At 36.5% G+C, this 27009-nt stretch overlaps 1 protein-coding gene and 1 long non-coding RNA gene across 2 annotated transcripts in view; one reads left to right on the top strand and one right to left on the bottom strand.

The window, feature by feature from the left end:
* Positions 1–4785: 4785 nt before the first annotated feature.
* On the bottom strand, positions 4786–5548 carry LOC120340589 (uncharacterized). The gene is made up of 2 exons (XR_013474292.1): positions 5193–5548; positions 4786–5065 (listed from the first exon to the last, which is right to left on the bottom strand). It is a non-coding gene; the product is annotated as an uncharacterized LOC120340589 (long non-coding RNA).
* Positions 5549–15195: 9647 nt separating this feature from the next.
* Positions 15196–27009, top strand: part of LOC120335586 (heat shock protein HSP 90-beta-like) — a 55505-nt gene continuing 43691 nt past the window's right edge. Inside the window, exon 1 of the mRNA XM_078109749.1 lies at positions 15196–15219. The gene's annotated coding sequence lies outside the window, so the exon portion shown is untranslated. The remainder of the gene's footprint in view (positions 15220–27009) is intronic.

Below are 27009 nucleotides of genomic sequence, written 5' to 3'. Positions count from 1 at the left end.
ACATGAATCTCGGTGGCTAAATGGTAATTTAATTGCGCGATATTGCTAATAATCAGATTACGAGGTTTCGATCTAAATACATTATAATTAGTATTTCTTAAAACACGTGAGAAACAAATACCAATAATAGAATGAAAACGTTATGTGTTTAGCTCTAATTAGCGCTTAACTCTCCATTAGACACAAATTCAGTTTAATGCTTTTATTTTACAAATTTTGGGCATCAGGTCGCGCATACCTGAATTATCATAAATCGTTGACTGGCAATTTTCAATGACTGTTGCTTAATTGAGATACATGTACGTTATTATTTGAGTAAAAATACGAGTTTTAAATATTTCCCATTTTGATATATATTATTTTATTGAAACACTTTTAAAACTTTTCATTTTTTTTGCGCCCATAGCACGAGACAGGGCTGCCGTACCCTATAGATACGCCACTACAAACACACAGGCAGTCAGTTCTTATTCACGGGTTCCCATTTCCTGACGTTTTAAGATTCGATTTTCATATATATATATATCCATTAAGGCTGATTAAATGTCTGTTATGATGTCATAAAACCATATAACGTCAGAGTTTGCGTTATAGATTCTTATTAATGAACAACAAAATCATCCTAATTCAATACGTTCCCAGATAATTTCTATTTAGTATCATGAATATGACAATCAGAAAAATTGTGATATAACAATTTGACACGTTACGACTGAATGTGGTTCGTGGAACACCAGTTGAAAACCACTGCCCGAGGAAACAATAAAACCCCACTTTAACGGTTATACCGTAATAAAAGCGTCCTAACAAATTAGGTATTTCATGAGAACGTTTCCCAATATTTGTGTGTTTGATTTATTCGCTTTCCTCTTAGGAAAAGATAAAATTTTACAATGATATTGCAGACAGAGATTTCAGTCTAAATGAATAATTAATAATCCAGATGATAAGTAAGGAACAATCGTCAATTCTAGAATGAAAGGATTTTTGAATATTTGAGAACAAAATTACTCTATTTAAGGTTTTTATCCTGTGGCGTTATGCTCAATAATTACTTGTGGAAAGAAGATGTTGCAAATGTATTATTATTTAACGCAGGTGTTTTATAATATATATTACCTTGTCGTTTATCCTCTGGCACTGTCAGCCTTGTAAAAGATTGGTTTTCCATTGAACATTTTGTTTGCGACTCTGTGATTGAAACAGGCATTTATCTTTTCTCCGTGTACTTGAAAAATGGAAATGACTTTTGGAAACAGAACGGTTAATACAAATCAGATTCTGAACAATGGCAGTTGGAATTCCAATGTATCGGCTATTAACCATACGTTTATGGACATGAATTCAACAGTAGCACCGAGTCCGACGTTTAACTTCAGCCGTGAGGGTTCGAACGAATATGTGGTCAATATAACATTGGCGTTATCACAAGCAGTGATAGCAATTCTCTTTTTACTATCATGTTGGATGTTAGCAAGTTTTGTTGTCTACTGTATTCATAATGGAAAATGGAAGAACAAACAAACGAAAACTTTTTTCACTGCAAAACTGTTGTACATAATTTATACTTTAGTTCTAGGCGTCCTCATCCAAAAATTGGTATCCACGCAAGTTTCAATCCAGGCAACTCGGGGTGCAAAGTCTTCGTCTTTATGTAAGGCAGTCGACACTGTGTCAAAAGTGTATTACTCCATCATTACATATCTTTTTTATTTTTTCTTATGGGTGAGACAAAGAATAATTTATGAAAAAAGCATCTCCTCAGGAAGTTATATCTCTTGCCTAAGTTGGGGAATATTTGCGATACTTCCATCAGAATTGATTATAATAATAAGTAAGTTGATTATATTTGATCGCTTGCGGCCAGTACCACAAGGTTGTCTAAATATTAACATCATCGATAACGGATTCCTACGTATTTTCATGCGCCTTCCGTTGATCGTAGCCCAAATAGCCCTTCTTGGCATGTTTGTCTACGCCGTTGTCAAGAACACCATGGAATACAACTCAAAATATCATGACTCAAAATGGATCCAACTTTTGTGTGATACAGGAAATTCGAAGTCTAGTGAATTACAAAAAGCGATTCGTCGTGTTCTTATCTGGGCATTCGTTGCTGTTATCACGGACGTCATAATTGGTGTGATGATATTACGATTGATTCCAGAACACTTTCCTGTTTCAATTCGCGTGACAATGGGAGACATAATGTCTTTTGTCAATGTCATTTGCATATTCATGACATTCAAAGACAGATGGCAAATATTGAGAGTTTTCTTCCAGAGGAAACAAAATAAGGTTGCTGCTTCTGACTTGTCAACCAAGCCGACTACAAATCCACAGACAAAACCAATTTGTTCGAATGCAAACAGACGTGTTGGTCCATATTGTGAGGAGACCGTGTAGAATAGCCATATGGCAAGTCTTAGGACGATCAACGCATAAATTGGTGTGGAAATACAAATTTTGGAATCACTGGAATCGTTTTGAATGATTTCACGTTAGAATTTTCAAGCCAAACTGTGGAAATTTGAACGAAAAGGGTGTTGGTACCTAAAATTGACAATGCACCTGATTGTCAGCTTGATTCTGGTAGATTAATTTCGATTGGTATTGCCATAAAGAAATATTGAGTCGGGACGAGATTTATATGTTTAAACCAACTGATGTTGAAGACAACGTTTTCATATCACTCCATTTTTGGCAATAGAACTTTGGTGTCACGAGGTTGGGTTTCAATCCGAAGTGCAAATATATTTCAAATTTGTGACAGATTGTATCAAAATTTCATTCATATCTTCTTAAATTTCATTCTTTATTCTGTAATTATTTGCATAAGATTTTGTGTATGTGTGATTAATTTCTTCGTGTATCTAGTGTTATTTGTATATGTTTTTGCTTACATAAATATCGAGAAATTTCATTTTTATCTTGCTTAATTAAACTCCTATTTCATTTAGAAATTAAATCATACCGGGTGCGATAGCGTAGTATTGACGGTACTGTATATGCCTAGGATGACATTGTAGGCTATGTAGACCATATTTTTATCCAGATTTTCTTTATTTCAGTTTTATTACGAGTTCAGGGACTGTCTGTGTTAGCCAAGTTAATATCCCCCTGCCCATAGGTTTCAGTCCTTTTACACCACTTGATGTAAAATAGACGAACAAAATTAGTTACCTCCATATTGGTACACATACTTCTGGAGCGCCCTTTTTCAGCTCATCTCAGTAGTCTGCGCGTTATGAGACGCGGATCCGAATAATCAGTCATGTAGTTGAGGCTATCGTGGCTTCTCCATTGGTTAAACATACACGAGAAACGACATACCAATGCGAGCCATCTACCGAATGGATGTGTAGTTCTATTCTAAATTCGCTAACCAATGATTGACCATAAACGAGAAAAAGGATCGATATCTCGGATGAAAAAATTATAAGTTTCCGTATGCCTTGCGCTCTAGGTTTCCCTGTCCATGTTGAAAAGAGAAGTTCAGGTCGGTAGGTCATCTTTCAGAACTTTTGTTATAACCTCGTGTTAAAGTGCATATTTTCTACCCTGTCTTAACTACAAATATTCCGTTAGAAAACTAGCAATTGTTTTATAGAGTCTGCATATTTTTTAATCAAGCTCCAATTATCGTTGACCAAAGCAAAATAAATATCAGGAACAACCAAGTCAAGCCGCTTATTTGTGTCCATTTTGCATAGGTCATTCGTCAAAAAAATGTGAACCTTTACGCCCTAAAACTTCACCCATGGTGCAATTGTCCTGGGTGCAAATGTACCCGGGTGCAAAGATAAGGGAACCGTTGATGAGTTGTAATAGTACTGATATTAACATCTTTTCTGTAAAATTGCATAGCAACCCACGATATTGTATTATAACGGCGGTTCCTGAACTTTTTGTTCGTGCGGCGCCAAATTATCATCGAAAAAACTCACAGCGAATTTGAACGAAAAAAAAAATGATATCTTTAAATAAAACCTAATTTCGCGATCGTTTATTGATTCATGAACTCCTACACTGCATTTAAAATAAGAAACAATGAAAATTTATAATAAATACAATATGAGAATTATTCAATCATATATATATATATATTAGTTGTGTTTAACACAATTCTGTTAATTTTCGGGGCTTGCTCATCAAATCGCCGCGACCCTTTTCTTTTCAACTAGGCTACTGGGCCAATTGCTTTAGAATGTTCGGTGAATAAAGATGGTTGTTGTCACCGAAGGCTATATTTTTTTATTTATTTCAAAAATTTTCTGTGGGCTCTGACAAGTAAGTTTCAGAAAAAAATTAGGATTTACAGTCAGTCAATCGTTTATTTGTCGTCACATAATACAAAGGTTAAAACCTTGTTACAAAAATAAATATACCATCAACGTTGTTGTGCGACAGGAGTCACAAGTGACCTGGGGCGCCATTCGCTAAACTTCGTAAAAAGCCGGGTTTACGATCTCGTAACTGTGTCTCTCAGAATCGTGATAGCGAAATCTCGTTAAATGCGATTCACCAAAGACCTCGTAAGCACTTGACGCGCGGTCACTAGCATTCTCTCGAAATCTTACGCACGGTCGCAGTTGAACAAAATGCACTGACTGATCACTCAGCCGTATCAGTTGTCGCCGCTTACGGTCGAGCGTCTTTCGCCTTCGCGGTAACCTATCGGCTTTCTCTGCTTCACCTTTGCAGCCTGCGTTTTGAAATTTTGTTCATATAGCAGTGGCGTAATCTATAGACTGACGGATAGGCTACATGGAATAAATGCTGAAGTTACACAGAGAGAGATTTATTGCCACAAAACAAATTACATATTGTGAACTATTTGTGTAACAGACAATAAAATCAGTGAGTTGCCAAAGCTTGTTAAGATTCCATATTTTTAATTTTTCATTGAGTCTATAGTCCTCTATTAAGGTCCTTTCATTTGCATCTAGCTGATTTTTTTCTTTCGGATACGGTACGACATGGAGAGATTGTTGGACTTTTCTTCTGCAAGCTTCAATATAGGTAGCCATTTGTGAATCTGTGTTCATAATACTGTAGGCCAGTGCTAGAATAAACAAAAAACAATGACTTCAACAACTGAACAATCTCTGAATCTCAACCCTAGTTTAATCTGTAAATGCGGCAGATATTCCACAGCTAAGTTAACGGCACTAGACTACATACACGCTTACCTGAGTAAGGCCCCTTGATACTATGCCAATTTTTACAAAGTATGCTAACGTCCCAACGAGCCTATTTTAATTTGAATCACTGCTGAGAGCAATCCGAACTGTTAACGAGGCGAAGATTGTTCTCGTTAGCTAGCGAGCTCTTCAGCGGTTAAAGAACTTTCGTGAATACCGATTCTCGATAAAATGTGAGAAGAAGGCACTTTACGAGACGTCTCATTTGGCGCCAAAAAAACTCTCTCGAATAATTTCTCTCGAATATTTACGAAGCTCTGTGAATACCATTTTTGCTTTTCACGAGAAAGTCGGTGCTTAACTAACACGTTAAGCGGTAACGAAGCTTTGTGAATGGGGCCCCTGGTTAGGTCTTCAAGCAGAAGTGTAAAAATACCTGCATATGCTAAAACGGTGACGGTGGACATATTTGACTCTAATACATAGATTATTAAAAAAAATTTCACTACAAACGCAATTTTGCTAAGATATATAATAAAATAAATAAGAGAAAGTTAGAAATGTATACAAGTTACAAGGAAAGCAAACAACAAACGAAGAAAATATGGTTACAGCAAGCGCAATCTGGAAATTTTTATATAAAATTAGAAATAGGGAAGTTAATAAACTTCAAAAGAATTTACAACATAGACTATTCTGAAAACACTATAACGTTTATATGTATATATATTTAATACGTTGCACAGAAAATAGACATGGGATTTGTAAAAAAAACATAGGCTTTTCGGATAATTTATCATCTATCAGGATCATCAATGAAATTCCGGTTTGAGAATATACTGACTTTGTGTTATCGATATTCAAAATATAAATGCTCCCTTCATAGTTTTGACAAGAAAGGAAGGAAAGTTTTAAAAAAGAACACCAAATTAATTTTGCGACCAATAAAAATTGAAATCAGCTTCACAGGCCTCTTTGGTCCAACACGGGGGTGTACTTGTTTCTACAGTCGGCCTCGATTCGTTTCTGTGAAAGGACGACGGACCCCAGTATGTCGAGTTTTTTCATGAGTTATGAGTATGTTCAATTAAAAAATTGATTTTTCTGGGTATGTCTAGTAATCTTGTGCCAAACCCCTATTAAATGCTCTTTGTTTTTGAATTTACAATTAAGAAATTAAAACAATATAACGGAAACTGGAAGTAAAACACCATGTACACACAAGTAAAGATGCCGACTGCTCTACGTTGGAGTGTTTGGCTTTTCGCTAGAGCAATATAGCCTACAAATTCTTGCAGGTTTATCTGATGTCGATGAGAGTCATGTGTTTGATTCAGCACGCGCGATTGCCATGTTCAAGTACATTAAAAATATTCTTTACCGTTTAAGCGACATGGAGCAATGCTAACAACCTTTAATGTTTATGATATCAGTAATCTTTGTTTCATCCATGCACCAACACTCTGACTTTCTTACCAGAACAATAACTTTATGGGAGATTGAGATCTATACAAGATAGTGATGTCACAAAGCTTTATAGGAGTAGGCAAGTAAGTCAACGAAGCACAAGTAATTACCTAAATTTCATTTGATTTTTTACTGATGGCGTCGTAGGTATATGCCTGCCTTGTGCTTATTTTGCAGCTAAAACACACACCAACACGGCCGCAAATTTCATCTTCGACAGCATCCCTGATCTAACAGTACATAAAATAACCTTAATGAAACTTGTCCATCAGAGAGAGCTACGAAATTATTATTTTAATTCCTTGTGCGTAACAAGTCAAATTTAAAAATCCAGGCGTGTAAACATGGCCCCCTAGCCCCGAAGACAGCATTTGATACTGTTGTCATAAATCTGTGAAAAGGAACACTGTCAATATTTATTTTGTGGACTCCCATTTATTTCCATCAATAACATATGAGGCTTTAATATTGGACTAACTTGTTCATATCTTTATTAATAATATAACCAATATTTCTATATGATAGCTGGATATTCAAAGTTGCAACAAACCGAAACTATAAAAGTTTTTTCGGCTTAGATACTCTAGTTGTAGGCTAGTTTTCGCAGTTAGCACCAACCAGACGACTCCAATACTCACTTCATGCTCTGATCATTGTTGATTGGAAACATGTCTAACATTACATTGCATCCGAGAGTGGTGCCTGAACTCTTGTCTTTACCAGTGATGCGCGTTGTCTCCGTTAGACCTTGAGCGTCGTACTATTTGGTCAGTGCATTTGAACGCTTGATGTTTCCCTTTCTTGGATTGAAAAATTTCATTACTCTTATTATATTTGCAATTAACTACGAGTCTTAATGCATCCGATATTTGACCCTAAATTTTGCTGTTTTATTTTTATTCGTGGGAACACTTTATTCCGCGACGTTTCGTTATACTTACGTCGTTTTGTTCGGTGCACAAAATCCCGTGTTTTTGAAAAGACAAATTTTGTTTTATTGAAACATTTTTCGCCTGCCATTCTTATCATGCAGTCTAAATAAAATTCTCGTATACAAGAGGATTTTTTTAAAATATATTTCGCATGGGTTATTTCAAAACTAATTGTTTTTTGTCCCTAAAACTTGGTTAGGGCAATTTGGAGCCTTATGCTTGAGTTTTATCTGGAGATATTACACTAAAGAGCTATACCTTAAAGGTAATGCCATTGGGCGATATTGCTAGTAATCAGATTACGAGGTTTCAATCTGAATAAATTATAATTAGTAACCCGTAAAACATGTGAGAAACAAATTTCAATAATAGAATGAAAACGTTATGTATTTAGCTCTTGATGCTTTTTCAGACAAATAATTAGCTACACACAGAATAACAAGAGAGCTATGCTCAAATATAGCACCACATAATTTTGATGACTTCATAGCAAAAAATAAAAGTAATAGCCCTCTAGCAAAAAATATATCTTTACCCACTGAAAATTTCAAGGCAATTGGTCCAGTAATCAAAGAGAAAAGCGATTTTTTAAAAATGTGTCAAAAACAAGAACAAAAGAATAAGAACAACAACAACATAATATTGAAACGATCACTATGTCCACTACGTGCCCAAAAATGACATTCAAGAAGATAAGAATTTGAAATATATCTGCGCTTTGGAGTGATACCCAACCTCGGGACACCAAACTTATTGCCAAAAATGGAGTGCTGATGAAATCTTTGTCTTCAACATCCGATGATTTAAATCTAGTCCCACTCAATATTTCTTTATGGCAATACCAATCGTAACCAATCTCCCAGAATCAAGCTGACAATCAGGTGTATTGCCAATTTTAGGTACCAACACCTGTTTCTTTCAAATTTTCACAGTTTGGCTTGAAAATTCTAACGTGAAATCATTCAAAACGATTCCGGCAATTCCAAGATTTGTAATTACACCCCAATTTATGCGCTGACCGTCCTAAGACTTCTTATACGGTTTTTCTACAAAGTCTCTTCACAACATGGACCAATACGTCTGTTTGTATTCGAACAAATCGGTTTTGTCTGCGGAATTGTAGTTGGCTTGGTTGACAAGTCAGAAGCAGCAACCTTATTTTGTTTCCTCTGGAAGAAAACTCTAAATACTTGCCATCTATCTTTGAATGTCATGAATATGCAAATGACATTAACAAAAGACATCATGTTTCCTATTGTCACACGAATAGAAACAGGGAAGTGTTCTGAAATCAATCGTAAATTCATCCCACAAATTATGACGTCGTGATAACAGCATCGAATGCCCAGATAAGAATACGACGAATCGCTTTTTGAACTTTACTTGACCTCGAATTTCCTTTACCACACAAGAGTTGGATCCATTTTGAGCCATGATATTTTTATTTGTATTCCTTGGTGTTCTTGACCACGCCTATACCAGGGGTGCACAATTTTTTTTCTTCGAACGGCCGCATTAGGTTTTTATAAATGCTCCACGGCCGCCAGTGAAATCGAGCTCTTTTATAAGTCATATTTATTTTAAAAATTGGCTTTTATTCATATATCTCCTTGGCTTGGGTCCAAAATGTTTATGAAATGGTTAAATTTGAACAAATATACTGAATAAAAGTGTCCAAGGTTGATCAAATATTTTCATCGAATCGATATTCGGATAGTTTAATCTACAGTCTCAAGAGAAGCCAGAGCACCGGTTGACACTTACTTTAATTACTGTTGCTATTGGCGCAGCGAGAGGACCAGCCCAAATCCCCGCTGATTTTTCAACATTTCCGGGAGACCTTGCTAATAACGCTTGCTGTTTTCACAGCGCTAATGTTATTCACGTCGCCGATTGTTTTCGTCAGCTTGACGCGGTTATTTAGGCCGTTAACATCGATATTATGTCGGTAAATTATCTCAAAATACTCGTTATTATGCGATCATCGACATAAAGACGCTAAATATAATTAAAAGTGTGAATCTGCAACTAAAAATTTTCAACTGAAAATAAGGAGTGAATATTGGGACTTTAAAATTGTGGTATAAAATATTAACAACATGAACGGAATACACCTTAACTTTTGCTTTAGGATTCCGTGCCAGATGTAAAAACGCTACTTTAGACATTGTAAACCGCCAAAATTGAGCCATTATATATCATAATTACCGAAGTTAAAACAATTATTCGTGCCCACGATGTACAAGATATTTTAAATGCTCGCATTGATCGTGAATGTATTTTGCTTAACGTGAAAAATTATTATCCATCGAAAAAGCTGGCTCTTTCAACGAGTAGCGTCATCGTTATATATATATCATGTTCCAGAAGCTGCCGTATGGGTATTTTTGATTCCGATTTGTAATGATATGAAAATGTAGATATTTGACTTCATTTCCGCCTTAGTGACACGGAGCGATGTTTACAACTGTTACCTTTTATAATCTCGAGTCTAGTTTATTTTCCATCAAAGACGTAACAGTCAAGCTCCAATATAGTACACAAACATACGTTATTTTACAGTAAAACACGCACACCAGCACATAAATGTTTAACGGTTCCGATCGCCTGATCCGTTAATATGAAATATAATGAGTTTTAATAATGTATTCGCAACATAAATCTCGGTGGCTAAATGGTAATTTAGTTGCGCGATATTGCTAATAATCAGATTACGAGGTTTCGATCTAAATAAATTATAATTAGTATTTCTTAAAACACGTGAGAAACAAATACCAATAATAGAATGAAAACGTTATGTGTTTAGCTCTAATTAGCGCTTAACTCTCCATTAGACACAAATTCAGTTTAATGCTTTTTTTAATTTACAAATTTTGGGCATCAGGTCGCGCATACCTGAAATATCATTAATTAAGGAATACCTCTTTAGCGTGATATCTCCAGATAAAACTCAAGCATAAGTCTCCAAAAAGCCCTAACTAAGTTTTGGGTACAAAGAACAATTAGTTTTAAAATAGCCAATGCAAAATATATTTAAAAAAACGTCTTGGATACAAGAAGTTTATTTCGACTGCACGATAAGTATGGACGACGAAAAATGTTTCGATAAAACAAAATTTGTCTTTTCAAAAACACGGGATTTTGTGCACCGAACAAAACGTCGTGCAAGTATACCGAAACTTCACGGAATAAAGTGTTCTCATGAATAAAAATAAAACAGCAAAATTTAGGGTCAAATATCGGATGCATTAAGACTCCAAGTTAATTGCAAATATAATAAAAGTAATAAGATTTTACAATCCAAGAAATGGAAAGAGCAAGCGTTCAAATGCACTGACCAAGTGGTACGACGCTCAAGGTCCAACGGAGACAACGCGCATCACTGGTAAAGACAAGAGTTCAGGCCCCACCCGGATGCAATGTAATGTTAAACATGTTTCCAATCAACAATGATCAGAGCATAAACTTAGTATTGGAGTTGTCTGGTTGGTGCTAACTGCGAAAACTAGCCTACAACTAGACTACTAGTGTATCCAAGCCGAGATAACTTATAGATTCGGTTTGTTGCAACTTCGAGTATCCAGCTACATATTGAAATATTGATTATACTGGGTGTCCATAAGGACTTGAAATTGTTTAAAATTGCAAAGTGAGTTTATCGATACCAGATATTGTTTTGGCCCTCACAGATGTATTAAATGAAGTAAAAATATCTGAACAATTACCAATTGAAAAACAACAAACCTGATTAAGATATATTGAGAACTGACTAAAAACAAAACTGTAAAGGGCATAACCCTGTATTATTAATGAAGATAAAAAATTAAAAAAAACGTTGGTGCAATATCAAAGCCTCATACGTTATTGATGGAAATAAACGGGAGTCCACATAATATATATTGACTAAGTGTGCTTTTTCAGAGATTTTACGCAACGGTAAAAAATGTTTTTTTCGTGGCTGGGAAACATGTTCAATATTGCCATTCTATACTATTGCTAATCATAGCAGTTGCATCAATGTTATTGTGTTTCATGCAATGGTCGTTTCTGAAACCAAATTTGTTCCTGTTAATAATATTACGCTTATTTATAGGGACTGCCTCAAGCTGGCCCGTAGAAGTTTTTTTATGAAAAATGTTACGCTTATACAACACAGGTGTAACAAGGTACCGTGTTTACCCAAAAAAGAAGACCTAGCCTGAATTTTAAAAATGATTTTATTATAAGCCCTCCCCCATAAAATAAGACCTATATAGTCATGTTTTTTATATTTAAAAATCTCATAATTCTCTACTTTGTAATTTTGTTTTTAATAAATGAAAATAAAAGACACCCCTCCTCCCCCCCAAAAGAAGCTCAGTGTTATTTTTCAAAGAAAAATTGAAATAAGATCGTCTTATTTTTGAGGAAACGCGTATTTGGACCCAAATATAACGACACCACTTTTTTCAAGTGGCTCGAGTAAATGGTGTAAACGATTTCAAGACGGGGTTAATTGAAGGTACAAATAGTTTCCAAGTGTGGGGTATACTCACGTCTGGATTTTCAAACTCGTTTCGATCAAGGAATTATCCAGTCAAATTAAATTCTTTGATTAAACATACCTAACTCATGAAGAATCTCGATATCACTGGCGGTCTTAGTCCTTTTACAGAAACGAATCGCGACCGACTATAGAAAATAGGTTGTAGGGGAAGGTGGGCCACGTTGGGACATGGGGCATAGTGGAAAATCAGCTCTCATACTATATCCGGTCTGCGGTTCGATGTTTGAATCCGCCCTCCGGTGGGTTACAACGTCCCCGTAAACGGACAACGGCCGTGTAGAGCAACGCAAGCTATAAGGTTAAATTGGTTTTGGGGGGTTGAAACTAAAATTTCACCATTCCATTTTTTTCTTTTTTCTACCTCATCCGTTTCAACATGACAAACCACGGACTGATATTTTTTTTAGCTTTAGTCCACTGTAAAATGTTCATAACGTTGGCGAGTGGACGTGCTTTCCTAATATCGCCGTTGGAAAGTCTGACGTATTTGTTTTTCTTTATGGAGAACAATGGAACGGGGTTTAGCGGGACATGCCCCACTGGGCACAATTCGACAGTGTTTGAACCATTAAGTGCTTAGAGGCCTAGAGATGCGTTATGTTTCTTGCGTTATGGAATACATTAAAGAATCAAGTATATTATCGGATTCGAAAAAGGAAATAATTTAATTTGTTTACGGAATTTTTTCGAAAAATATATGAAATATTTTGGTTGAACATTGATTTCAAAAATAATAAATCTACAAAATTGAAGTTCTCCCATTTTTTCCCTGTCCGAATGTGCCCCACAAGTGGAGTACAGTGGGAAACTTGGCAAACATTTTTTAAAGCATTTTGGTGATAAGATGTATGTCTCAAATGTAAAAGAAAAATGTGTCTCAACCTTCCCCACTTTCCACTACACCCCTGTATTGGACGATAGAGACATATGAAGCTCATTCCAATTTTTATTGGTCGCAAATTTTCTTTGATGGGCCATGTCCTTTTTTGCAACTTTTCTTGTCAGAACTCTGGAAGGTGCAATAATATTTTGACTATCGATCACACAAAGTCATTAGATTAAAGTCATTAACGGAAAATTCATTGAGGATCCTGATAGATGGTAAATTATTACGAAAGCCATTTTAGGACCATTTTCTGTGTAATGTATTAAATATTTATATAAACGTTATATTGTTTTCAGAATAGGTTTTGTTGCAAATTCTCCTGAAGTTTTTATTAACTCCCCTATTTCTAATTTTATATACGATGTTCTTAAATTGCCATTGCTGTAACCATTTTTTCTTTGTTTGTTGTTTGCTTTCCTTGTAATTTGTATACATTTCTCACTTTCTTTTATTTATTTTATTATATATCTTAGCAAAATTTCGTTTGCAGTGAATTTTTTAATAATTTACGTATTAGAGTCAAAATCTGTTCACCGTCACTACTATTGCTACAATATTTTTAGCATATGCAGTTATTTTTACACGACTGCTTGAAGAAGACGTTTGTCGCACAACAGACGTTGATGGTATATTTATTTTTGTATCAATTTTTGTGCATTTTTTCATGTGACGTCTGACTGAATAAAAATCCATATTTGTTAGAGCCCACAGAAATTTTTGAAATAAATAAAAATGTTAGCCTTCGGTGACAACAACAATCTCTATTCACTGAACATTTCACAGCAATTAGTCCAGTAGCTCAGTTGAAGAGAAAGGGGTCGCGGCGGTTGAGATTTGGTGAGCAAGCTTAGTGCTATTGTCAAAAACCAACCAAGTCTGTCTAAGTTGGTATTTCGGGACCTAGCTAAAAAAAAAACTGGATTGCGCGGCGTTGAGTCGGCTCTGCGTTTCGTCACTACTGTCACGTGGCCGACGCTTGGAAACAGAGGAGGGTTTTACTAAAATAAAGGCACAAAGCGTTATCCCGGGATCCCAACCCCAGTTGGAATAGCTAAAAAAACTCAAAAACGTTCCTCCATTAGATACAAATATATGCTATTCCGCACGGAATGTATAAGCATAACAGGGTTTGGACCACCCTGGTCTACCTTATCAAAAAAAACTCCCGATTTCGCTGACCACTAGATTGTTGAAATGCGATCGTGGAACCGCCACAGAGTGTAAATAGTTCATTGGTCCAATTGTTGAAGAGAAAAAATTTTTTTTAAAACAAAAATGCAGCAACAAGGAGAATACTAAAATGAAAAAACAACAACAATTTAAATAAACGACTCAAAGGCCCATTTCGTGTAAAAAAAAGTTTCAGTGTGTATTTTTAATAATGTAGGTAATATGACACTTGAAGACGAAAAATAAGCGAACATTTTGAAGTTTAAGTCGTCTGGTGAACTAGTGCTATTTTAATAAACACCGATAAACTATATAAAATTCTGTTCTAAAATTTCTGTGGTGCCCCTCTTTGCTTTGTGCCCTAAGCACGTGCTTATATTGTTTAATGGTTAATCCGGCGCTGCTGAGATGAGCTGAAAAATGGTGCTGCAGAAGTATGTGTACCAATATGGAAGTATCTAATTTTGTACGCCTATTTTACATCAAGTTGTGTGAGACGACCACGTCCACAACTCTGTTCTATTCTTTATGCCCATATTTATTCTTACCACTTGAGTCATTAGAAACGAGTCATTAGTAAGCAATTGAGTATCTTTCCTTTTTTGCTGGTTTGTCAGAGTGCCGGCAGTGTGGAATTTCCTCTGTGTTTTAGGTTATTATTATAGTGTTTTATGACCGTGTATCTATGTAATTCTTGTTGTAGATTGTTAGTAGTACTACAGGTTAGCTGTTTCCCCAGTTTGGCATAGCTCTGAGTCTGTTCACTAGTTACCTTGTATTTAACATTTTCGTAACCAGTCTACGTTCGCAGTTTAGTTCCGGTGTGATATCCGTATTTCTATGTGTATTGCCAGGTATATTAAGTGTTTGTCGGTAAAATAGGATTGGTGTTGTATTTTTAGTGTCATACTAGTTATTCGTATGTATTTCTAGGTATGTTTTGCCTGGTTTTTGTATATTCCATTACAGGTCAATAATTCATGACTGTGACGTCATAGATTAATTCCTATTTTGTGTTCCGTGTATTTTTATTTGTTTATTGTATTTCTTATTGGAGTATTTGGTTGTATTAAGTTCTTTCAGGTGTATAATTAATCTAAATAGTTAAATTAGTTACTTTGCTGCAGTTGGAACCGCAAGAAGGTGATTTACAATCGTCATCTATAGCAATTACAGTGTCCAAGAAGCTGGCAGAAAGAACCTGAGTGGTGATATCAATTTTGGTACGCCACATGTGTAAAGGGACTGAAACCTATGGGCGGGGGGATATTCACTTGGCTAACACAGACAGTCCCTGAGCTCGTACTAAAACTAAAATATATAAGGAAAATCGAAATAAAATTATGGCCTAACCTGGTGGTCTATACACATACTACGGGAGTACCGGAAAAAGCAATAATTCTCGCGACAATCCCCAACTTTAATGTAACCAACATAAACAAAATATTCGTCTTGGCAATGCTTGCGTGCAAACGACCGTGGATGTGGCCTAAGGGCTCATTGCAACAAGATTAGGACGGGCGCATGTTGTTTGAATACTAAATATTCATCATATAATGCCATCCTAGTCACATACAATACCGTAAATACCACGCTATCGCACCCAGTGTAATTTTATTTTTGATGGAAATAGGAGTCCGATTAAGCAAGATATAAAATAAAATTGATCTTGATATTTACGTAAGCAAAAACATATACAAATAACATTAGGTACGTAAAGAAATTAATCACACGTACACAACATCTCATGCAAATAATAAGCTACACACAGAATAAAGAATAAAACTTTGATACAATCTGTCACAAATTTGAAATATCTTTGCACTTCGGATTAAAACCCAACCTCGGGACACCAAAGTTCAATTGCCATGAATGAAGTGCTATGAAAACTGTGTCTTCAACATCAGTTGGTTTGAAAATATAAATCTAGTCCCGCCTCAATATTTCTTTATGGCAGTACCAATTGAAATTATCTCCACACCAATTTATGCGCCGACCGTCCTGAGACTTTCAATATATATAGGCTTACCATACGCCCCGCTTCAGGTGGGACAGTCCCGCTTTTTAGCGTCTTGTCCCGCCTTCCCGACAAGTCAGTCAAAAGTCCCGCTTTGGCGTTCAGCCATCAAGCATAATTACACGAACATTTTCTCGTTACTGTTGTTGCTGTGTAGCGCAAAGATAGCCTACGTACTGAAGGTTAATACGTTATTTTGTTTGTTTCGTTGTTTCCCGCTAACATTGTTAGCGAACGTATCGCGTGTGAAATCAATTCTAATTGGTCCTGTTCGGACGTTCGAACGTGTTTTTGAAGGTGTTATCTACAGAAAAGCATGCTTGGGCGAATAAGTAAATCTCAATGCTTGAAAACGGCAGACTATTTCTTTATTCTTTTTGCTGTACATACAAAAATCTAAATTTGGATCTTTTGTATCGTTAGCGTCTATTCCTTTCTATTTTTTCGAACCCTACCAGATATTTAGACAGAGAATATGCGCATGAACTCTCGATGACAATGCGGTCAATGAAGACAGTCGGGATGGCTTCAAATGTAGGCCTATGTAGTGAAATCGGAAACTGTAAAGTTACAGGATCACAGCTAAAGGATCGTGTCTTTGGGGGCGTCCCGCTTTGAAGTCAAAAAAATATGGTAACCCTATATATATTTATATAGTTTTTCTACACGGTCTCTTCACAATATGGACCAATACGTCTGTCTGCATTGGAACAAATTGGTTTTGTCTGCGGAATTGTAGTCGGCTTGGTTGGCAAGTCAGAAGCAGCAACCTTATTTTGTTTCCACTGGAAAAAAACTTTCAATATTTGCCATCTGTCTTCAAATGTCATGGATATGCAAATGACATTGACAAAAGACATTATGTCTCCCATTGTCGCACGAATTGAAACAGGAAAGTGTTCTGGAATCAATCGTAAATTCATCACACCAATTATAACGTCCGTGATAACAGCAACGAATGCCCAGATAAGAACACGACGAATCGTTTTTTGTACTTCATTAGACTTCGAAGTTCCTGTGTCACAAAACAGTACGATCCATTTCGAGCCATGATATTTTGATTTGTATTCCATGGTGTTCTTGACAACCGCGTAAACAAGCAGGCCAAGAATGGCGATTTGGGCTACGATCAACGGAAGGCGCATGAAAATACGTAGGACTCCGTTATCGATGTTGTTAATATTTAGACAACCTTGTGGTACTGACCGCAAGCGATCAAATATAATCAACTTACTTATTATTATAATCAATTCTGATGGAAGTATCGCAAATATTCCCCAACTTAGGCGAGAGATATAATTTCCTGAAAAGATTCCTTTTTCATAAATTATTCTTTGTCTCACCCATGAAAAGAAATAAATGAGATATGTAATGATGGAGTAATACACTTTTGACACAGTATCGACTGCCTTACATAAAGACGAAGAGTTTGCACCCCGAGTTGCCTGGATTGAAACTTGCGTGGATACCATTTTTTGGATTAGGACGCCTAGAACTAAAGTATAAATAATGTACAACAGTTTTGCAGTGAAAAAACTTGTCGTTTGTTTGTTCTTCCATTTTCCATTATGAATACAGTAGACAACAAAACTTGCTAACATCCAACATGATAGTAAAAAGAGAATTGCTATCACTGCTTGTGATAACGTCAGTGTTATATTGACCACATAATCGTTCGAACCCTCACGGCTGAAGTTAAACGTCGGACTCGGTGCAACTGTTGAATTCATGTCCATAAACGTATGGTTAGTAGCCGATACATTGGAATTCCAACTGCCATTGTTCAGAATCTGATTTGTAGTAACCGTTCTGTTTCCAAAAATCATTTTCATTTTCCAAGTACACGGAGAAAAGATAAATGCCTGATTCAATCACAGGGTGGCAAACAAAATGTTCAATGGAAAACAAATCTTGTACAAGGCTGACAATGCCAGAGGATAAACGACAAGGTAATATATATTATAAAACACCTGCGTTAATTAATAATACATTCGCAACATCTTCTTTCCATCAGTAATTATTGAGCATAACGCCACAGGATAAAAACCTTAATTAAATAGAGTAATTTTGTTCTCAAATTTTCAAAAATCCTTTCATTCTATAATTGACGATTGTTCCTTACATATCATCTGGATTATTAATTATTTATTTAGACTGAAATCTCTTTGTCTGCAATATCATTGTAAAATTTTATCTTTTCTTAAGAGGAAAGCGAAGAAATCAAACACACAAATAATGGGAAACGTTCTCATGAAATACCTAATTTGTTAAGACGGTTTTATTACGGTATAACCGTTAAAATGGGGTTTTATTGTTTCCTCGGGCAGTGGATTTCAACTGGTGTTCCAGTTGAACCACATTCAGTCGTTACGTGTCAAATTGTTATATCACAATTTTTCTGATTGTCATATTTATGGTACTAAATCAGTGCTCTTCAACAGGGGTTCCGCGAAACCCTAGGGTTCCGCAACACATGCAGTGGGTTCCGTGAGTTTATAAGGTTTCTTAGGGGTTCCGCGTTTTTTTTTTTAAGGGGAAAGCATTTCCTGGTTCAGCATGTTGATGCGTCATTATAAATATTCTTAGACCACCGTGTCTCATTTAAACTACAAGTAGGCCAACTTGTTGAATAGGAGGTTTAGTCACAGTGCAGAAAAATATTTTCGGTTGTTGCGTCACTTTAGTCATTGTTATGCAACTAACAAAAAAAGAACGCCATTGTCGCACCATAGTTACATGTTGTTCAGCTTTTGTTGGAATATAGTAAAAATAGTGTGCAACCCGACTTTTTAATACCCTCAAAAACATGAGAAAGAATTTTTTTAGATTTCTCTCCACAAAGCGGATACAGCAATTGCCAAAAAAAGCATCAAAACTTCTGTGTCAATTTCCTAATACCTATTTGTGTGAATCAGCATTTTCTGCTTTAACAACTATTAAAAACAAAATAATTTGTGCAAAGAGTGTAGACATGAGTATATGAGAATTGCATTGAGCGCCGTGGAGCCACGATTCAAGAAGATTGCAAAGGAAATGCAAGAACAACCTAGTCATCGAATTTCACGCTTGTTACTCTCTTTCTGTTTCGTTGTTGAAATAGAAATATTTGAATTACAAATATTTCGTGTTACGAGTATTTCGTATTTTTTTTTTTTTCAATTGTGTTAATTGGGGTTCCATAAAAAACGAAAAATTATTTCAGGGGTTCCGCAATAACAAAAAGGTTGAAGAGCACTGTACTAAATAGAAATGATCTGGGAACGTATTGAATTAGATGATTTTGTTGTTTATTAATAAGAATAAATAGAAGACTTGGCCCCAACGAAGCATGCCCATATATTTCATCAGTGGCGGCGCGTCAATAGGGCCAACCGGGGCAATGCCCCGGTTGTTTTTTCGGTATAATAAAAAATATTCGAAAAATACCTCAATATCGGTTGCACAGACTGTCTACACTAGCCATATTCTCCCGACATGGTTCATTTTTCGCTCGCAAAGCCTTCGCCGAACGTTGACGGGGCGACGCCGATTTTGCCCCGGTTGCTCATTGTATATCGTATTCACTCTTTTATCTTCCACTCGCCGCGTTTGTCTCGTTTGTTTTCTGTTTCTTTTACTAAATCATCGGGGCCGATCGGGGCTAGCCCCGAAATTATGACGACACAATGCCGTTTCTTACAACAACGTGTTGACATATTCACGCATTCCTTCTCGTTCGTTGGTTGCCCAAAGAGTTGATAGTTTCCGCCGCACGAATTGATTTCCACTTTAGTCATTGTTATGCAACTAACAAAAAAAGAACGCCATTGTCGCACCATAGTTACATGTTGTTCAGCTTTTGTTGGAATATAGTAAAAATAGTGTGCAACCCGACTTTTTAATACCCTCAAAAACATGAGAAAGAATTTTTTTAGATTTCTCTCCACAAAGCGGATACAGCAATTGCCAAAAAAAGCATCAAAACTTCTGTGTCAATTTCCTAATACCTATTTGTGTGAATCAGCATTTTCTGCTTTAACAACTATTAAAAACAAAATAATTTGTGCAAAGAGTGTAGACATGAGTATATGAGAATTGCATTGAGCGCCGTGGAGCCACGATTCAAGAAGATTGCAAAGGAAATGCAAGAACAACCTAGTCATCGAATTTCACGCTTGTTACTCTCTTTCTGTTTCGTTGTTGAAATAGAAATATTTGAATTACAAATATTTCGTGTTACGAGTATTTCGTATTTTTTTTTTTTCAATTGTGTTAATTGGGGTTCCATAAAAAACGAAAAATTATTTCAGGGGTTCCGCAATAACAAAAAGGTTGAAGAGCACTGTACTAAATAGAAATGATCTGGGAACGTATTGAATTAGATGATTTTGTTGTTTATTAATAAGAATAAATAGAAGACTTGGCCCCAACGAAGCATGCCCATATATTTCATCAGTGGCGGCGCGTCAATAGGGCTACCCGGTTGTTTTTTCGGTATAATAAAAAATATTCGAAAAATACCTCAATATCGGTTGCACAGACTGTCTACACTAGCCATATTCTCCCGACATGGTTCATTTTTCGCTCGCAAAGCCTTCGCCGAACGTTGACGGGGCGACGCCGATTTTGCCCCGGTTGCTCATTGTATATCGTATTCACTCTTTTATCTTCCACTCGCCGCGTTTCTCGCCGCGTCTCGTTTGTTTTCTGTTTCTTTTACTAAATCATCGGGGCCGATCGGGGCTAGCCCCGAAATTATGACGACACAATGCCGTTTCTTACAACAACGTGTTGACATATTCACGCATTCCTTCTCGTTCGTTGGTTGCCCAAAGAGTTGATAGTTTCCTCGCCTTCGTTTTTGTCGCTTGTTTCGCTATTTGAATCAGTTAGAGACCTTTAGTCCATTTGCTTTCGATTTTCCACATTCCTTTTGAGCTCCTCACTTCTTTCCGACTTCGCATTTCTTAGCCTTAGACCTCATAATGAATAAGGTTGATGCACTACTTCGCACTCCGTTTTCGCAGATGCCGCTGGAACAAAAATTAGAGGTACAACGTCTTGGGCCTTATCAACCAAAAAATTGTTCACTGGAACAATCGCATGACGGAGGAAAGCGTCGGCGTACATTCTGCGCAGAAACTTGGTATAAAAAACACGAATGGTTGTGTTACAGTGAGGACAAAAATGCACTTTTTTGTTTTTATTGCCTACTTTTTGCTACCGCCCGTGACTCACGTTGGTGTAAATTTGGTTTTAGAGATCTTAAACATCTTTCCGAGCGTGCCAGGGATCATCAATCTTCTATGGAGCATCTGGGCAATGCAGTAAAATACCGAACATTCGGAAATGTTAATATTGCAGCACAGTTGGATGAAGGACGCGCGGTTTCTATTCGTCGGCACAACCAAAACGTCGAGAAAAACCGCCATGTTCTCGGTCGATTGATAGATGTTTTGAAGTTCATTGGTTGTCACGAGCTGTCCCTAGGGACATCTAAGGATATCCAAAATGATTTGCTCGACTCAATGTATAAAATTTATTTACAACATTTGGCTCTGGAAATTGAGAATTGCCAGTTCCTTTCGATTCAGTCTGATGAGACAACTGACATCACGTGCGTTTCCCAACTGGCTGTGATTTTTCGGTTTGTGAAAGATGGTAAACCTACCGAGAGATTTCACAGCTTTGTACCAATCGTTGATCGCACGGCTTGCGGGATATCGGCTGTACTGAAAGAAGTGTTACAGCCTTACACGCGAAGTCGAAATTGATAGCTCAAACTTATGACGGCGCGGCAGTCATGAGTGGGTCGAAACATGGTGTTCAAGTTTATATAAAAGAAGATTTTCCTCATGCGCATTTTTTACATTGTTATGCACACCAGTTTAACCTCGTTATTAAAAATATGTGTCTTGATACCCCTCTCGTCCGTATATTTTTTGCAAATGTTTCGGGGTTTTCTTCATTTTTTTCCGTTTCGCCGAAGCGCTCTGACCTCCTTCGCCAGATATGTAGCCGCCGTCTCCCAGCTTGTGCACCAACACGTTGGAACTTCCAATCACGCGTGGTGCAGGGCGTGTCCGAAAGTAGGTCTGAGCTCATTGAGTGTTTCAATGGCATTCAGAGCTCTCCGGTTTGGGACGAACGCTCTGTGAGGGAGGCGGCAGGTCTAAAGCGTCTGCTAGAAGATGGTGAGTTTTCATTTTTTCTCGCTTTTTTCTCCACAATATTCTATCACGTGGATGTATTATACGGCGCATTGCAGTCAAGGCTAATGGATGGAGCGTCTGTGCAGTCGTGTATTTTTAGACTTCTGCGATGCTGTATCTCGTATCCGGGAAACAATAAAATACGACGACACATGGAGTGCTTCTTTACGCCGCGGGCAAACAACGCAGCGTTTGATTTTGTCTGTAAAGGAATGCTGTGACATTCTGATGAATCAAATAGGCGATCGTCTGCGCACTGAACACCTTGCCGCGTTCTCTTTGATGAACCCCAAAAATTTTTCAAAATTTGCACGTCAATTTCCCATCCATTTGTTGGCTACTGTCTCCAAATTTTACCCCATGATAAACGTGGGTAAATTGGAAAATGAATTGCGATGTATATACACCAATCAAACTTTTTTGAACATCACATCAACTTGCGCGCTCTATGGGTTCCTCATAGATAACACTCTAGTAACTACCTTTGCGGCGTCTGCAAAATTTCTGGACATCATTTTGACGACGCCTATTTCTTCCGCCGACGCAGAGCGAACATTCAGCACGCTGAAGCGTATTGAAACGTATCTCAGAAACACAATGAAGCAAGATAGATTAAATTCCTTGGCTGTTTTATCCATTCACAGAGACGTTATTTCTGGGATGCATGACTTTAATAAGCGCGTTATTGAGCATTTTGCTTCCAAGAAACCGCGCGTGTTGCATATATGTTCAAGCAGTAGAAGTCTAGCAGCATATATATCTATGAGTGAGCGACGCATGTCCTTATCTTTGCATTAACTTTCCTTTCTTCATAGTAACGTTTTAAACCTTATTTTAGGTTTTGTCTGCTTTCCCGAAGTTTCTGTTAATATGTCATTGTATTTATCTGGGTAAATATTGCCTTTCCTTTTCAAAATAAACTATGTCTATATTTATTAATCCCTTGACTTGGACCGGTTTTAAAGACACTTTCTTATCGTTAAAAATTGTCGCTTTTTCCGATTGGTTGTTACCGATGGAATGGTTTTTATACTCATAAAATGATGGGAGAACTTACAGCGCTCATCCTGTCCCCGTAGATGGGGGTGACTTGGTCCCGCAGTAGCTTGCCCCGGTTGTCAAAATGACCACGCGCCGCCACTGTCTTTCATCATAGCTATTCCTGTGTTATTGGGCACGCAGTGGACATAACGATCGTTTCAATATTATGTTGTTGTTGTTCTTTGACACGTTTTTAAAAAGTCGCTTTTCTCTTGATTACTAGAGCAATTGCTTTGAAATTTTCAGTAGTTAAAGATTGATTTTTTTGCCAGAAGGCTATTACTTTGACTTATTTCAAAAATTTCCGTGAACTTCAAGAGATTCGTTTTTTATGTGCCAGAATGAAAAAATAGCGCCACCTTGTGGCGTGGGCATATTTTTGAGCATAGCTCTCTTGTATAATGTGAATCGGTATTTCAGCATTTTGTGACCTGAGTTTGGAAATTTTATTTGTACTTTAGCTCTTTGAAGTCATTTTGTTAGGTCTTTTTCAACTCGAGTCATACGTTATTGTTTTTTTGCGATTTTCGTTATATGAATCTCGTTGCTGTAGCAAAATAAGACAGTATTCAGATGATTTGCTTTAATTTTGTTGGAAAAAATATTTTTACAACACCAATGGATTCGGGATCGTTAGTGCCATAATTATTTAACGGTTCCTATCGCCTGATCTGTTAAGTTGAAATATATTGAGTTTTAATAATGTATTCGCAACACAAATCTCGGTGGTTTAATGGTAATGTCATTGGGCGATAATGCTAGTAACCAGATTACGAGGTTTCAATCTGATTAAATTATAATTAGTAACCCGTAAAACATGTGAGAAACAAATTTCAATAATAGAATGAAAACGTTATGTATTTAGCTCTTGATGCTTTCTCAGACAATTAATTAGCTACACACAGAATAACAAGAGAGCTATGCTCAAATATATGGACACGTAGCACCACATAATTTTGATGACGTCATAGCAAAAATGAATGTAATAGCCCTCTAGCAAAAAATATAATCTTTACTCACTGTCAAAGAACAAGATCAACAAGAATAAGAACAACAACAACATAATATTGAAATGATCGCTATGTTCACTAAGTGTTCAAAAATGACATTCAAGAAGATAAGAATTAGAAATATATCTGCACTTTGGATTGAAACCCAACCTCGAGACACCAAACTTATTGCCAAAAATGGAGTGCTGATGAAAACTTTGTCTTCAACATCAGATGATTTAAATATATAAATCTAGTCCCGACTCAATATCGACGGAATTGTAGTCGGCTTATTGACAAGTCAGAAGCATCAACCTTATTTTGTTTCCTTTGGAAGAAAACTCTCAATATTTGCCATCTATCTTTGAATGTCATGAATATGCAAATGACATTAACAAAAGACATCATGTTTCCCATTGTCACACGAATAGAAACAGGAAAGTGTTCTGGAATCAATCGTAAATTCATTCCACCAATTATGACGTCTATGATAACAGCAACGAATGCCCATATAAGAGCACGACGAATCGCTTTTTGTCCTTTACTTGACTTCAAATTTCCTGTATCACACAAAAGTTGGATCCATTTTGAGCCATGATATTTTGATTTGTATTTCATGGTGTTCTTGACAACGGCCTAGAGCAGGGATGCACAACCTTTTTTCTTCGGACGGCCGCATTATGTTTTTATAAATGATCCACGGCCGCCAGTGAAATCGAGCTTTTTTATAAGTCATATTTATTTTAAAAATTGGCCTTAATTCATATATCTCCTTGGCGTGGGTCCAAACTGTTTATGAAATGGTTAAATTTGATTAAATATACTGAATAAAAGTGTCTAAGGGTGATCAAATATTCTCATCGAATCGATATTCGGATAATTTAATCTACAGTCTCAAGAGAAGCCAGAGCACCGGCTGACACTTACTTTAATTACTGTTGTTATTGGCGCAGCGAGAGGGACAGTCCAAATCTCCGCTTATTTTTTAACATTTTCGGGAGACCTAAAAAGTTGCTAATAACGCATGCTGTTTTCACAGCGCTAATGTTATTCACGTCGCCGATTGTTTTCGTCAGCTTGACGCGGTTATTTAGGCCGTTAACATCGATATTATGTACGTAAATTATCTCAAAAAACTCGTTATTATGCGATCATCGGCATAAAGATGTTAAATATAATTAAAAGTGTGAATCTGCAACGAAAAATTTTCAACTGAAAATATTAGGACTCTAAAATTGTGTTATAAAGTATTAACAACATGAACGGAATACACCGTAACTTTTGCTTTAGGATTCGGTGCCAGATGTAAAAACGCTACTCAAGACATTTTAAACTGCCAAAATTGAGCCACTATATATCATAATTACCGAAGTTAAAACAATTATTCGTGCCCACGATGTACAAGATATTTTAAATGCTCGCATTGATCGTGAATGTATTTTGCTTAACGTAAAAAATTATTATCCATCGAAAAAGCTGGCTCTTTCAACGAGTAGCGTCATTGCTATATATATATCATGTTCCAGAAGCTGCCGTATGGAAATTTTTGATTCCGATTCTGGCTGGCTGCGCCTCTGGCATTTGTAATGATATGAAAATGTAAAAATTTGACTTCATTTCGGCTTTAGTGACATGGAGCGATGTTTACAACTGTTACCTTTTATAATCTTGAGTCTAGTTTATTTTCCATCAAAGACGTAACAGTCAAGCTCCAACAAAGTACACAAACGTACGTTAGTTTACAGTAAAACACGCACACCAGCACATAATTGTTTACCGGTTCCTATCGCCTGATCCGTTAATAAGAAATATATTGAGATTTAATAATGTATTCGCAACATAAATCTCGGTGGCTAAATGGTAATTTAATTTGGCGATATTGCTAATAATCAGATTACGAGGTTTCAATTTAAATAAATTATAATTGGTATTCCTTAAAACACGTGAGAAACAAATACCAATAATAGAATGAAAACGTTATGTGTTTAGCTCTAATTAGCGCTCAACTCTCCATTAGACACAAATTCAGTTTAATTCTTTTTTTTTACAAATTTTGGGCATCAGGTCGCGCATACCTGGAATATCATTGAGGAATAGCTCTTTAGCGTAATATCTCCAGATAAAACTCAGGCACAACGCTCCAAATTGCCTAAAACTAAGTTTTAGGGACAAAAAACAATTAGTTTCAAAATAACCCATGCAAAATATTTTTGAAAAAAAATCCTCTTTAATACGAGAATTTTATTTAGACTGCATGATAAGAAGGATGGCAGACGAAAAATGTTTCAATAAAACAAAAATTTGTCTTTTCAAAAACACGGGATTTTGTGCACCGAACAAAACGTCGTACAAGTATAACGAAACGTCACGGAATAAGTGTTCTCATGAATAAAAATAAAACAGCAAAATTTAAGGTCAAATATCTGATGCATTAAGACTCCAAGTTAATTGCAAATATAATGAAGGTAATAAGATTTTCCAATCCAAGAAATGGAAACAGCAAGCGTTCAAATGCACTGACCAAGTGGTACGACGCTCAAGGTCCAACGGAGACAACGCGCATCACTGGTAAAGACAAGAGTTCAGGCACCACCCTCGGATGCAATAAAATGTTAGACATGTTTCC

This window comes from Styela clava, chromosome 2 (genome assembly GCF_964204865.1).
Source record: "Styela clava chromosome 2, kaStyClav1.hap1.2, whole genome shotgun sequence".
NCBI classification, from domain to species: Eukaryota; Metazoa; Chordata; class Ascidiacea; order Stolidobranchia; family Styelidae; genus Styela; species Styela clava.
This window is presented reverse-complemented; position numbering and strand designations above follow the sequence as displayed.